The sequence below is a fragment of the Cervus elaphus genome, chromosome 19 (genome assembly GCF_910594005.1).
Source record: "Cervus elaphus chromosome 19, mCerEla1.1, whole genome shotgun sequence".
Classification (NCBI taxonomy): domain Eukaryota; kingdom Metazoa; phylum Chordata; class Mammalia; order Artiodactyla; family Cervidae; genus Cervus; species Cervus elaphus.
The window spans coordinates 17,005,823-17,018,156 of NC_057833.1; the positions used below are offsets into that span (position 1 = coordinate 17,005,823).

The 12,334-nt window shown below is 36.1% G+C and overlaps 1 non-coding gene across 1 annotated transcript; it reads right to left on the bottom strand.

Moving 5' to 3' along the window:
* Window positions 1–11,589: 11,589 nt before the first annotated feature.
* On the bottom strand, window positions 11,590–11,693 carry LOC122676228. Its single transcript, XR_006335510.1, has one exon. It is a non-coding gene; the product is annotated as a U6 spliceosomal RNA (small nuclear RNA).
* Window positions 11,694–12,334: the final 641 nt, after the last annotated feature.

A 12,334-nucleotide genomic window follows, 5' to 3' on the forward strand; every position in this document is an offset into this window, starting at 1 on the left:
TATATACATATGTATATTAGAGAAAGCAGGGTGAGGAGAAGCTCTAATTTTTGCAGCTTTTTTATTAGTCTAAAATAAATTAAAATAAAAATATGAAACAAATCCAGAACTTTAGCAGCCTAAAAAATGGTGGGGGAAGAGGTTGAGGGGAAAAGTGGTGAATGAGAAGACCCAGTATAAGCAGGAACAGATTGTTTCCTTTTCTTTTTTTTTGGTAAGACTAGAAAAACTGGGCTTCCCTGGTAGCTCAGATGGTAAAGAATCTGCGTGCAATGCAGGAGACCTGGGTTCAATCCCGGGTTGGGAATATGCCCTGGAGGAGGGCATGGCAATGCACTCCAGTATTCTTGCCTGGAGAATCCCATGGACAGAGGAGCCTGGCAGGCTACAGTCAGTGGGGTCACAAAAAGCAACTCAGCACTCAGAGAGATTAGGATTCAAAGTAGGAGGAAGCCAAAAACTCAGAACCTAAACAGAAGGAAGCCATTGAAGGGATAAGACCTTTTATTTCTAACAGACCTTAAGCACAGTCATTAAATGTAAATCCAGGGTAATTAATAGTACAACCTTAGGCTATGCATTTCCTGTCTCTCTCAGCAGTTACCTGGGAATAAAGTATCAGTAACAGCATTATTAGCTGTGTTAAAACATGTTCCTGATGGGCATGAAGTATTGATTTTAGACAATTTAGAATTTTTCTCTCAGTTTGAGATTGTGACTAAATTGACATAGAGTGGATCTAGAGTAGTTCTAGGCATGGCTATTTAAGAAATGGAGAGGTGGGTGTGGGGTAGGGGGCAGGCAGCAGATTTTTAATTTACAGTTAAATTTGTAATTTAGTCACTTTTCTATGAATAGCTGACTATTCCTTGTGGAATATTCCTTTCCATAATATAGACATTGTACTAAAATCCATATCCTCTGTCTACTGTGGGTTTCCCTGATGGCTCAGTTGGTAAAGAATCCACCTGCAATGCAGGAGATCCCAGTTAGATTCCTGGATCAGGAAGGTCCCCTGGAGAAGGGATAGGCTACCCATTCCAGTATTCTTGAACTTCCCTTGTGGCTCAGTTCGTAAAGAATCTGCCTGCTATGTGGGAGACCTGGGTTCAATCCCTGGGTTGGAGAGAGCCCCTGGAGAAGGGAAAAGCTACCCACTCCAGTATTCTGGCCTGGAGAATTCCATGGACTATATATCCATGGGGTCTCAAAGAGCCTGACAGAACTTTCACTTTATCTTTCTACTCTGCTGTTTTCTGTTATTTGTGTTACCTGTACATACAGTCACATTGACTTCCATAGTGACTCAGTGGTAAAGAATCTGCAGACAAAACAAAACAACATTCTTATTAGTTTGAACAACAAATAAAAGGGAAGGCATTGCCTTCATCAACTTAAGAGCAGCACTCCTGCCATTGAATTCTCTTTCAGTGAATATTTAATCTAGGCAACAGAGAGTGGGACATGACAAAATGTCTCTACCCCTTCTTTTGGTGGACAAGGGTTCTCTCTTTAGCTAAGACATCTGATCTATCATGTGACACCCATTGAGTCTCAAGACACTTTTACCAGCCTGAGAGCTGATAATTTGCTCAAACACCAGCACTAAGTTATCTCTGTCTTCTTCATGGAATACTTAAATGTAACTTTTTTGTTTTTTTAACTTTTTATTTGTGTAATCATAAATGCTTTTCCTAGGAAGTTTGGAAAACTTAATTCAGAGGAAGCTCACATATTCCAATTAAAGTTAAAAACAATAATAATCTTATTTTATCAAAGAAAACAAGGAATCTCATTATTTATATATTATGCATATAACCAAATTGGTATTAAATGCAATTTGGGTCTGCTTGCCAGTAGTGCAGCAAAGCTGATTTAGTCACACCTAGTTGTGGTGACGGAGAAGTCAATGGCAACCCACTCCAGTACTCTTGCCTGGAAAATCCCATGGATGGAGGAGCCTGGTGGGCTGCAGTCCATGGGGTTGCTAAGAGTCAGACACGACTGAAGTGACTTAGCAGCAGCAGTTGTAATGAAGGAAAATACAGCTTTCATTGCAAGTTCCAAGCAAATGGAACAGACAGCTCATACTCATAACACCCAAACTCCCTGATGGCTTTCACTGAAGTTTTTAGAAAAGCAACATTTGGGATGAGAGCTGCAGGGTATATGACTTTCCTCTGATTGGTCGGTATTGAGGTAACCGGGTGATGGTTCAGGAATCTCAGTCATCGACCTTTTGATTCCAGCTAATCGGGGTCTCTTTGCTTGTGCTTAGCATGTAGCTACCATGCTCTTTCTTCTTGCGGGGGTGGTCTTAGTCCTGTAGAACAACTCAAAGATACATGTCAGATTGTATATGTATCCCTTGAGGAGAAACTAGGACTCTGTTTTATTGCTAAATTATTGTCATTGCTTTTCTATTTTCTTTTCCTTTGTTTCTGCATTCTCTAACTTCTTAAGTTATTAACTGCTTGTGCCAGCTCTTTGAAACTCAGGGAAGACCTAGAAGACTTAAAACTTATTCTACAAACAATAAATGGGGGCCACAGAGGGGCTTTTGATCCAATTCAGTTTCAAAATTTTTTTATTGTTAATGTCATTACTTTAAAAATTATTTGAATTTTTGAATTGTTGGTTAAATCTTTGAAAAAGTTTACAGAAATAAAAAAATTCACCCATGTGGAAACTGAAACAATTTCATAATTTTCTAAATTGAGCTTTTGAAAAAATTTTCAGATGATGAGAACTATGAGGCTATTTTGGAAGTGAGCTTCTAAAACTCCTTAAAACTGTCCTTTACTTTTGCTATCAATAAATATTGTATATGATTTCTATCATAGTTTTCTCTCCAGCAAAGCCCTACAATTAAACCATCTGCCAAATAATAATTAATTTATACTTTTTGTCCTGAGGGAAATGAGCAAAATATTCATCAACATGAATATCCTGTCAAAATCTTCAATGCTTGTAGCAGTTTTATCTTAACTATAATAAACCAGTATACATATTAGATTTCATTATTTTTCAGAAATTCTAATTAAAATTTAATTAAAAATGGAATTGCTTATATTTTCTTCTGTAAAAGCATATTTAAAAGTATTTTATTTGTTGAGGGATCTCTTTATATTTGATTAAAATATTTAGAGACTATTATCCTACATAGGTTCTTATATTTTTTAACTATACCCCTGATTTAAAGAATTCAAAATTAATTTCAATAAAATACTTTTAATATTTTTAAAGCCGTAAAATTTAGTTTTATTAAGAGTATTCATTTTATTGTGATATGAATAAGTTAAAGATAACAATGTCTACTAACTCTTATGACCACATAAGATAGAACGTAAAAATGTGGAGATAAGTCTCCCTCAAATTGTGGTCTTGTTAAACTGCTTTAAACACAAATGTTATCTTATTTCCTACTTGACTGAGGCAGAAATTATAAAGATGTGAACACATTTTAAACATCATTGAGATGTGCCAATCTATAAAAATTTTTACTTGTACAAACTGTATATATGATTTTATTAATATCATCAATAATTGGACAGAGATTTGCATTTCTAAAAATATCTCATTTTGATCTTCATGAAAATTTGGGAGTTTATTATCTTCATTCTTTAGATGAAATAGCAGCCTCAGTTAATAATATCCCAAGACCACAACTCTAACAGATTTTGAAGATGAAAGTCAAACGTGGATTGTAAATGCCTTGTCCTTTCCATGACATGATGCATGTTTTTAGGATCAATAGAAGTTTAAGCTTTCAATTTCCCAGTTTACTAAAGAATGAGGGAGTGCATTGCTATTTAATATTTATTTGCCTAGAACCATGGAATGGCATTTGTTCTAAGGTTTTGAAATATATTCCCATGCCTGTGAAAACACTAGAGAAAAGTAGCCACTGTAATCATAAAGTGTGTTTCACTATATTTATCTCCTCCAATGACATTAGTTGATGGTCTGAGGAAGTTTATGTAACTATTACTGATCTCCAATGGGTCCATGACCACTCAATGAGTTATTTGCCTGGAGATGCATATGCCAATCAGAAGAAACCAGGTTCAGTGTAGCAGAGAAGAAACTGTATTCATTGACCAAGGAATGGAGAAGGGAGAGCTTGTGTTCTAAAAACACCTTCTCTCTGAAGGGTGGGGAGTAAGGGAATTTTAAGGGATAAGAGATAAACATGTCATGAGATAGACATGTCACCAAAAAAAAAAAGGTGAAAAATTCCAGGAGCAGCTGGGCCATGCAGTCTTCCATTTATCTTTGCATAGGCATGAATTGTGCCTAAGAGAGTGCAAACCGCTTCTTCTTCCCCCTTCTCCCCATGGGTAGAGATCTTAGCATGGTAATGAAGCAAAAGCCACTTTCATACACCTCCGGGTCCATCTCCACAGGTTCCTTGCTGTAGTCAAGCTCTGAAGTTCCAGCTACACAGGTTCCAGGTCTGTAGTCAAGTCAGAGCTGGTTCAGGGTGATTGACCACTGCATATTTCTTAAAGCAGTACTGTAAACATCTGTCAATTACCATGTGCTTTGGAAACAAATACAGATAGAAATCAAGGAAAGGATCCTTTGGCTTTCATGGACTGGTATGGGTGGCAAAGACACCACATATTTAGAGTTTAAGTAGTACACTAAATGATCTGTAACCTTTCCTTTCTCCAGGGAATCTTCCAAACACAGGGATTGAACCCAGGTCTCCTTCATTGCAGGCAAATTCTCTGCCATTTGAACCACTAGTTCAGTTCAGTTCAGGCGCTCACTTGTGTCCGACTCTGCAACTCCATGGACTGCAGCACACCAGGGAAGCCCTAAATGATACATTATGTGTATTTTATAACATATTGACTTATGTTTTATTCAGAACTAATAGTATACACTCACATACACAGATACACACAGAGATATGTACAGAAAATAATCATCTGTACTTTTCCCTCACATACACTTAGCAAAAGCAACATTTCCAAAATTCCCATCTGTTCTACATATGAACCTACCTAATCATGCTCTGACTGACATAGCTTTTATCTTACGTTCTTGTAAGATGGTAGGTTTAGAGGTTTGACTGCTTTAAAAATTATTATCATTTTACACTATTCCCATGAAAACATTATGATAGATAAGAATTCATTACAGCAAAATCCAGTATAGGTTTTTAGATGTTGTCCATTTCTACACACACACACAAACACCACATACACAGACGTACATATATACATATAAATATGCAAAATATATAATGTGCAACTAGCATAGTTTTGAACTTGTAAATAATATAATCACTTTAACAGCTTTCTAGTTTATTATATTTTCTGTGAACTCTATATCAAGGAGTGTCTGAAAAGACATAATCTAGACTAAATAGAAATCTAGTCAAGCCATTATCTAACACAGCAAGTTCTAAATTCCATAGAAAATAGCTATATAGTCTTGACAATAATAAACAAATTATAACAAATATAGGCTACTGGGCTCAGGTTTGTGTGTGTCTGTGTGTGTGTTTGTGAAAGAATATTTAAGAGTTACAAGTTTCAGCCTGATGTTCCTAGATTAAATTCCCTCCACCCATTTTTATGAACATTTCTTAAGTCTTCATTATATTTCTAATGAAAAGGATAATCATAATTTGTAAAAGCCATTATTTATAGGACAAAGGCATGGAAGTATAAAGAAAGTAATGTGTGGTTCATAAAGTACACCAGTACCACAGCTGCACTTGCTACTAAAGCAGTCACAACCTATCACCAAATAAACACACTTTTTTATATATGTAAGTACATTTAGAACTGGGTTGTATATTGTTCCTCAGATAGACCAAGTGGGTTACACTTTCAACTTTTTTTTCAATGTGTTTCTCCCAAAACAGTCTGTTTGAAATTTCTGTTCAAACCCCTTATTTCTCCAGATACAATTATAATTTGATTTTTCATTAAGGAGGAATGAAACTATTGATATCTGATTGTGACTTTTTCTAAAAGATTTTATTGAGGTATAATTCATATGAGGCACTAACTTGTATTTTTTAGGAGATTTAGCATATGCATTCATTCTTATAAACATAGCCCCGATTAGGTATGGATTATTTCCATTTCCTGTAAAAATTCCTCCAGAACCTTATGGCTGGCATCCCTCTTACTCTGTCTCCGAGGCTATCATTTATTTGTTTTTTTTTTTATCACAATAGGCTTTTTTTTTTCCTTTTCTGGAATATTTTATAAATGAATTAAAAAAAAAAAATCCAGCCTCTTTGACATAGGATAATGCTTTGGCATAAATTCATGTTACTGCATGTACCAGTAGCTTTTCTTGTTTATTTTTGTGACTCGTGTGTGTGTGTGTGAAAGTGAAAGTGTTAGTCCCTCTGTTGTGTCCAACTCTTTACCACCCCACGGACTGTAGCCTGCCAGATTCCTCCATCCATGGGATTTTCCAGGCAATACTGGGGTGGCTTGCCATTTCCTTCTCCAGGGGATCTTCCCAACCCAGGAATTGAACCTGGGTCTCCCACACTGCAGGCAGACTCCGCTGTCTGAGCCACCAGGGAAGTCCAATCTTATCTGTGGACACTTTTCCACAGATAAGATTTTCTCAGTTTGGTGATATTATAGAACCTAAGTATTGCACAATAGAACTGTTTTAACCAAAGATTACTTAGAAAAGTTTTATAATAATTTTCCCAGGTTATTAACATTTTAAATAAGGACTAGAAAATTTGAGTTATGTCAAATATAATTGTAGATTATCAGGCTTTACAAGGTGATGTTTTGAAAAAATATGTCAAATGCCAATGGGGGTACGTGTCTAAATTTTTTTTTTCTGAAATTGAAAAAGGCTTCAGAGCCTCCTTCTCAGTGTGAACCATTCTCTGCAACCACATGCTTGTTCTGTATAGTTTTGTTTTGTTTTGTTTTGTTTTTTTAGTTTAAGTATGTTCATTCTTGCTCTTGATTTTGTTTATAAAAATGAATCTCTAAAAATTTAGGAAAGTAATACTAAGTATATGGAGAATGAAGCAAAGAATCGCAATTATTTCAATGTAAGGAAATATGCGACTTCAGATAGGTGACCAGGAAAGAATGTTTTAAGTATTTTACATTTCAACATATAGGGGTGTCCTGTGTTTTGATGTGTTGGGGGAGTTTGTAATTTCCTCAGTTCTGTCTCATCACAACAAACATTTGAAGCAATGGATCAGCATTACAGCCCTCAGACAGACCAGTGTTACAGTTCCATGTTACAGCTCAGTTTTATTTAGAAAGTAAAGGAAAATGCATCCTCGAGGCCTTAGGACATGCCAACCCAAAAGACATGAAGAGAAGAAAGGCCCCTGGCCGTTTTTGGCTCCTCTTTTTATATGTTTTTTTTTTTCTCCTCCCCTGGGCCTGCCCTATGTAAATTGGGCTAGCCAGGAATGCTGTTTGTTTTACCTGAGGTCCTCACTCCGGTCCTGGACCTTCCTTTGTTCTATTTTAGCAGACTTTTCCCTTCCTTGTCTCTTAGCCACCGCCATTCTGGACTCCTTTTTCCTATTCTAACTACCTAACAGATGAGGTTATGAATTTAATGGGAGTTCAGCAGATGTGTAAAACACAAATGTAATTTCCCACTTAAAATCATAGGCTTTCATGCTATCAGGTAGACATATGGATTTTTAAAAATAAATGATACCATTAATCAGGAAATGTCTGATTATTATAGATTTTAAGCTGTCCAAATCTAAGTGATTTTTTTTCATTAAATTTTATGAAGCTAGCTTGTTCTCAAGAAACCTCTTGACAAACATAGTATAAAAATGGGAAATCTCACTTATGACTACATGTGAAAAAAATCTAAATCCAAGAATCAAATTTAGCAACACAAATATGAGTAAACTATGAATGAATAGTTGTTATGTATGGTAGCTCTGATAGAGGACATCTGTTAGTTATTAAATTCTTAATAGGAAAAAAAAAAGTTAGTTATGAGGCCCCCACCTCCAAATATCACATTGGAGGTTGGGGCTTCAACATGAATTTTACGGGAACACAGTCAACCCATTAAAGCTTAGTAATGTTAAGAGAGGCTCTGAAGGATCACTTTTATGTCCTTACCTCCATAGTGCTGTAGCAGTTTCATTGCTGCTTGGTAGTCTTCATCAATCACCCCCAGCTAGCACAGTAGCTGTCATCTTTGCTTGTTGATTCTGAGACATGAGGAATCCACTGTGGCCAGACAACAATCTTAACTTCAGTTAAATGAGCATTTTTGTGTCTACTTGTAGAAGTATTCCTCTCTTAGAGACTGAGGCTGCTAGTCCAGCAGAACTTAACATCAGAGGAAAGGAAGCAAAAATTTTGCTGGGAGGTCACTAGGCTTAAGGGTGAGTAGTGTCACTCCCATTTCCACTTCATGATTCCTGAACCCTTGAGTCCTGGCTATTGGAGAAAGAGTGTCATATATTGGGTGCTGATACAAAGCACATACAACTTCTAGAGAACCTTGTTTCAGCCCTAAAAGATATTATGGTCTCAAGTTCAAGTTCAGTTGTTCAATTGTGTCGAACTCTTTGTAACCACATGGACTGCTGCATGCCAGGCTTCCTTGTCCATAACCAACTCCTGGAGTTTACACAAACTCATGTCCATTGAGTCAGTGATGCCATCCAAACATCTCATCTTCTTTCATCCCCTTCTCCTCCCACCTTCAATCTTTCCCAGCATCAGGGTCTTAATGAGTCAGTTCTTCACATCATGTGGCCAAAGTATTGGAGTTTCAGCTTCAGCATCAGTCCTTCCAATGAATATTCAGGACAGTTTCCTTTAGGGTTGACTGACTAGATCTCCTTGCTGTCCAACAGACTCTCAAGAGTCTTCTCCAACACCACGGTTCAAAACCATCAATTCTTCAGCACTCAGCTTTCTTTATAGTCCAACTCTCACATCCATACATGACTACTGGAAAAAACATAGCCTTGATTAGACAGACCTTTGTTGGTAAAGTAATGTCTCTGCTTTTTAATGTGCTGTCTAGGTTGGTCATAACTTTCCTTCCAAGGAGTAAGCATCTTTTAATTTTGTGGCTGCAGTCACCATCTGCAGTGATTTTGGAGCCCCAAAAAATAAAGTCAGCACTGTTTCCCCATCTATTTGTCATGAAGTGATGGGACCAGATACCATAATCTTAGTTTTCTGAATGTTGAGAGTTAAGCCAACTTTTTCACTCTCCTCTTTGACTTTCATCAAGAGGCTCTTTAGTTCTTCATTTTCTGCCATAAGAGAGATATCATCTGCATATCTGAGGTTATTGATATCTCTCCTGGTGTACTCCTTTCCCCTCCTGGAACCAGTCTGTTGTTCCATGTCCCATTTTAACTGCTGTTTCTTGACCTGCATACAGATTTCTCAAGAGGCAGGTCAGGTGGTCTGGTATTCCCATCTCTTTCAGAATTTTCTACAGTTTGTTGTGATCTACACAGTCAAAGGCTCTGGTGTACTCAATAAAGCAGAAGTAGATGTTTTTCCGGAATTCTCTTGCTATTTCTATTATCCAACAGATGTTGGCAATTTGATCTCTGGTTCCTTTGCCTTTTCTAAATCCAACTTGAACATCTGGAAGTTCACAGTTCACATACTATTGAAGCCTGGTTTGGAGAATTTTCAGCACTACTTTACTAGCATGTGAGATGAGTGCAATTATGCATCACTTTTAGCATTCTTTGGCATTGCCTTTCTTTGGGATTGGAATGAAAGTTGACCTTTTCTAGCCCTGTGGCCAATGCTGAGTTTTCCAAATTTGCTGGCATATTGACTGCAGACCTTTCATAGCATTATCTTTTAGGTATTGAAATAGCTCAACTGGAATTCCATCACCTCCACTAGCTTTGTTCATAATAATGCTTCTAAGGCCCACTTGACCCTGCATTCCAGGGTATCTGGTTCTAGGTGAGTGATCACACCAACATGATTAGGATGTAGCTGGAAATATAACTGAGACATCACAAGGTTTTCCTACCATTCTGTCAAACCAGATATTTCAGAATGGTTGGGAACATGGTTAGACCAGTAATTCCATGGGAATGGCACATTGAATTGAGTTACTGGATCAGAAAAAGTACTGTGTGGGATGGCATGATGATGGATAAGGCAGTCTAAAAAAATCACAGAAGATAGTTATGATAGAAGCATTGTGTGAAGGGAAGGCAAATCTGATATCAAGAGTAAAAGTCTATTTCAGTGAGAATAAAATGCTATATCTTCTATGGTGGAAAATATAGTCCCTCTTTTCATTGTTCTTATTAAAAATGTGTGTTTTCTTTATTTTCCTTAAATATTATGAAATTTTATCAATTTCATTTTTATCTGTAAGATCCAGTTGCTTTTAAAAATAGTTACTTTTTTGAACACATTTAAGTCGGTTTTAATGAGGTAGAAAAACCTAGAGCCTATTATACAGATAGAAGTAAGTCAGAAAGAGAAAAATATCATATACCAATGCATATATATAGAATCCGGAAAGATGGTACTGATAAAATTATTTGCAGGGCAACAATGGAGACACAGACATAGAGAACAGACATATGGACATAGTCTGGGAGGGGAAGGAGAGGCTGGGATGTATGGAGAAAGTAACATGGAAGCATATGCTATCATATGTAAAATAGATAGCCAATGGGAATTTGTTCTATGACTCGGTGAACTCAAACCAAAGCTCTGTATCAACCTAGAGGTGAGGGATGGGGAGGGAGGTGGGAGGTAATTTTAAGAGGGAGGGATCATAGTTATACTTATGGCTGGTTCATTTTCATGTTTGACAGAAACCAGCACAATACTTTAAAGCAATTATTATTCAATTAAATTTTAAAAAATATAGGGTTAAAAAGAAAAAAAGATTCACTTATACAGAGTGAAGTAAGCCAGAAAGATAAAGAACATTACAGCATACTAACACATATATATGGAATTTAGAAAGATGGTAACGATAACCCTATATGCAAAACAGAAAAAGAGACACAGAAATACAGAACAGACTTTTGAACTCTGTGGGAGAAGGTGAGGGTGGGATGTTTCAAAAGAACAGCATGTATACTATCTATGGTGAAACAGATCACCAGCCCAGGTGGGATGCATGAGACAAGTGCTTGGGCCTGGTGCACTGGGAAGACCCAGAGGAATCGGGTGGAGAGGGAGATGGGAGGGGGGATCGGGATGGGGAATAAGTGTAAATCTATGGCTGATTCATATCAATGTATGACAAAACCCACTGAAATGTTGTGAAGTAATTAGCCTCCAACTAATAAAAAAATTAAAAAAAAAAATAAAAATAAAGTTGATGTTGGAATACACAATAACTTAAAGTATGAGATTCTAACTGTTCAGAATAAATAAATAAATAATACAAAAAATTTAAAAAAAATGCCACTTTATATATATATATATATATATATATATATATTCTTTATATTGTCATTAATTCTAAGCAAATAGATTTTAATTTAACTCTTAAGCTATAAGCTTAGGTAATGGATTTTGGATCTTTTTTTTTTAATATGAAAATGCAAAAGCAAGAGTTTCATCCATGTATTGCTTTGGTTGATATGATATTTTATTACAATGTAATCAAAGCATTTTCATCCTTACACAGGGACCATGCTAATCTTCTCTGTATCATTCCAATTTGTGCCAAAGAAAGCACAAAGTATCTTCTAATTTAACTCGTCAGTTCTTTGACCTAGGCATGTTTAGAAGAGTTTTCTTATTTATACATATTTATGGAGTTTTCCAGTATTTTTAGTTACTATTTTTTGTTATTGAGAAATAATTTTCTTTGGGGAGAAAGTTCACATTGTATAGTGTCAATCTATTTTAATTTGTTGAGACTGGCTTTACAGCCAGTATATGTTCTAGCACAGTAAATACCCCTTGCGTTCCTTCAGAGTGTAGTCTACCCTTGCTGGCTATAGTAATCTACATACGTCAATTAAAGTAACTAATTGATATTCTTTAAATCTTCTATATTTACTAAGTAATTATGCTTACTTATGCTGTCAGTTACTTAAAAAGAGGTGTTGAAATCTCCAACTATTATTTTGGATTTGTCTGTTCCTAATTTCACTTGTGTCAGTTTGCTCATGTGTTTCGAAGCTATGTTTAAATGTATACACATTTAGGACTAGTATATTTTCTTGATGAATTGACTCACTCATTAATGAAATATCTTTATCCCTGGGAATATTCATTGTTGTAATAACTTTTACTCATGTTACCACTTTAGCATTTGATTATTATCTTTACAGAATTATTTTTCTCATCTATATTACTTTTAATGTGCTCATCTGTTTTCA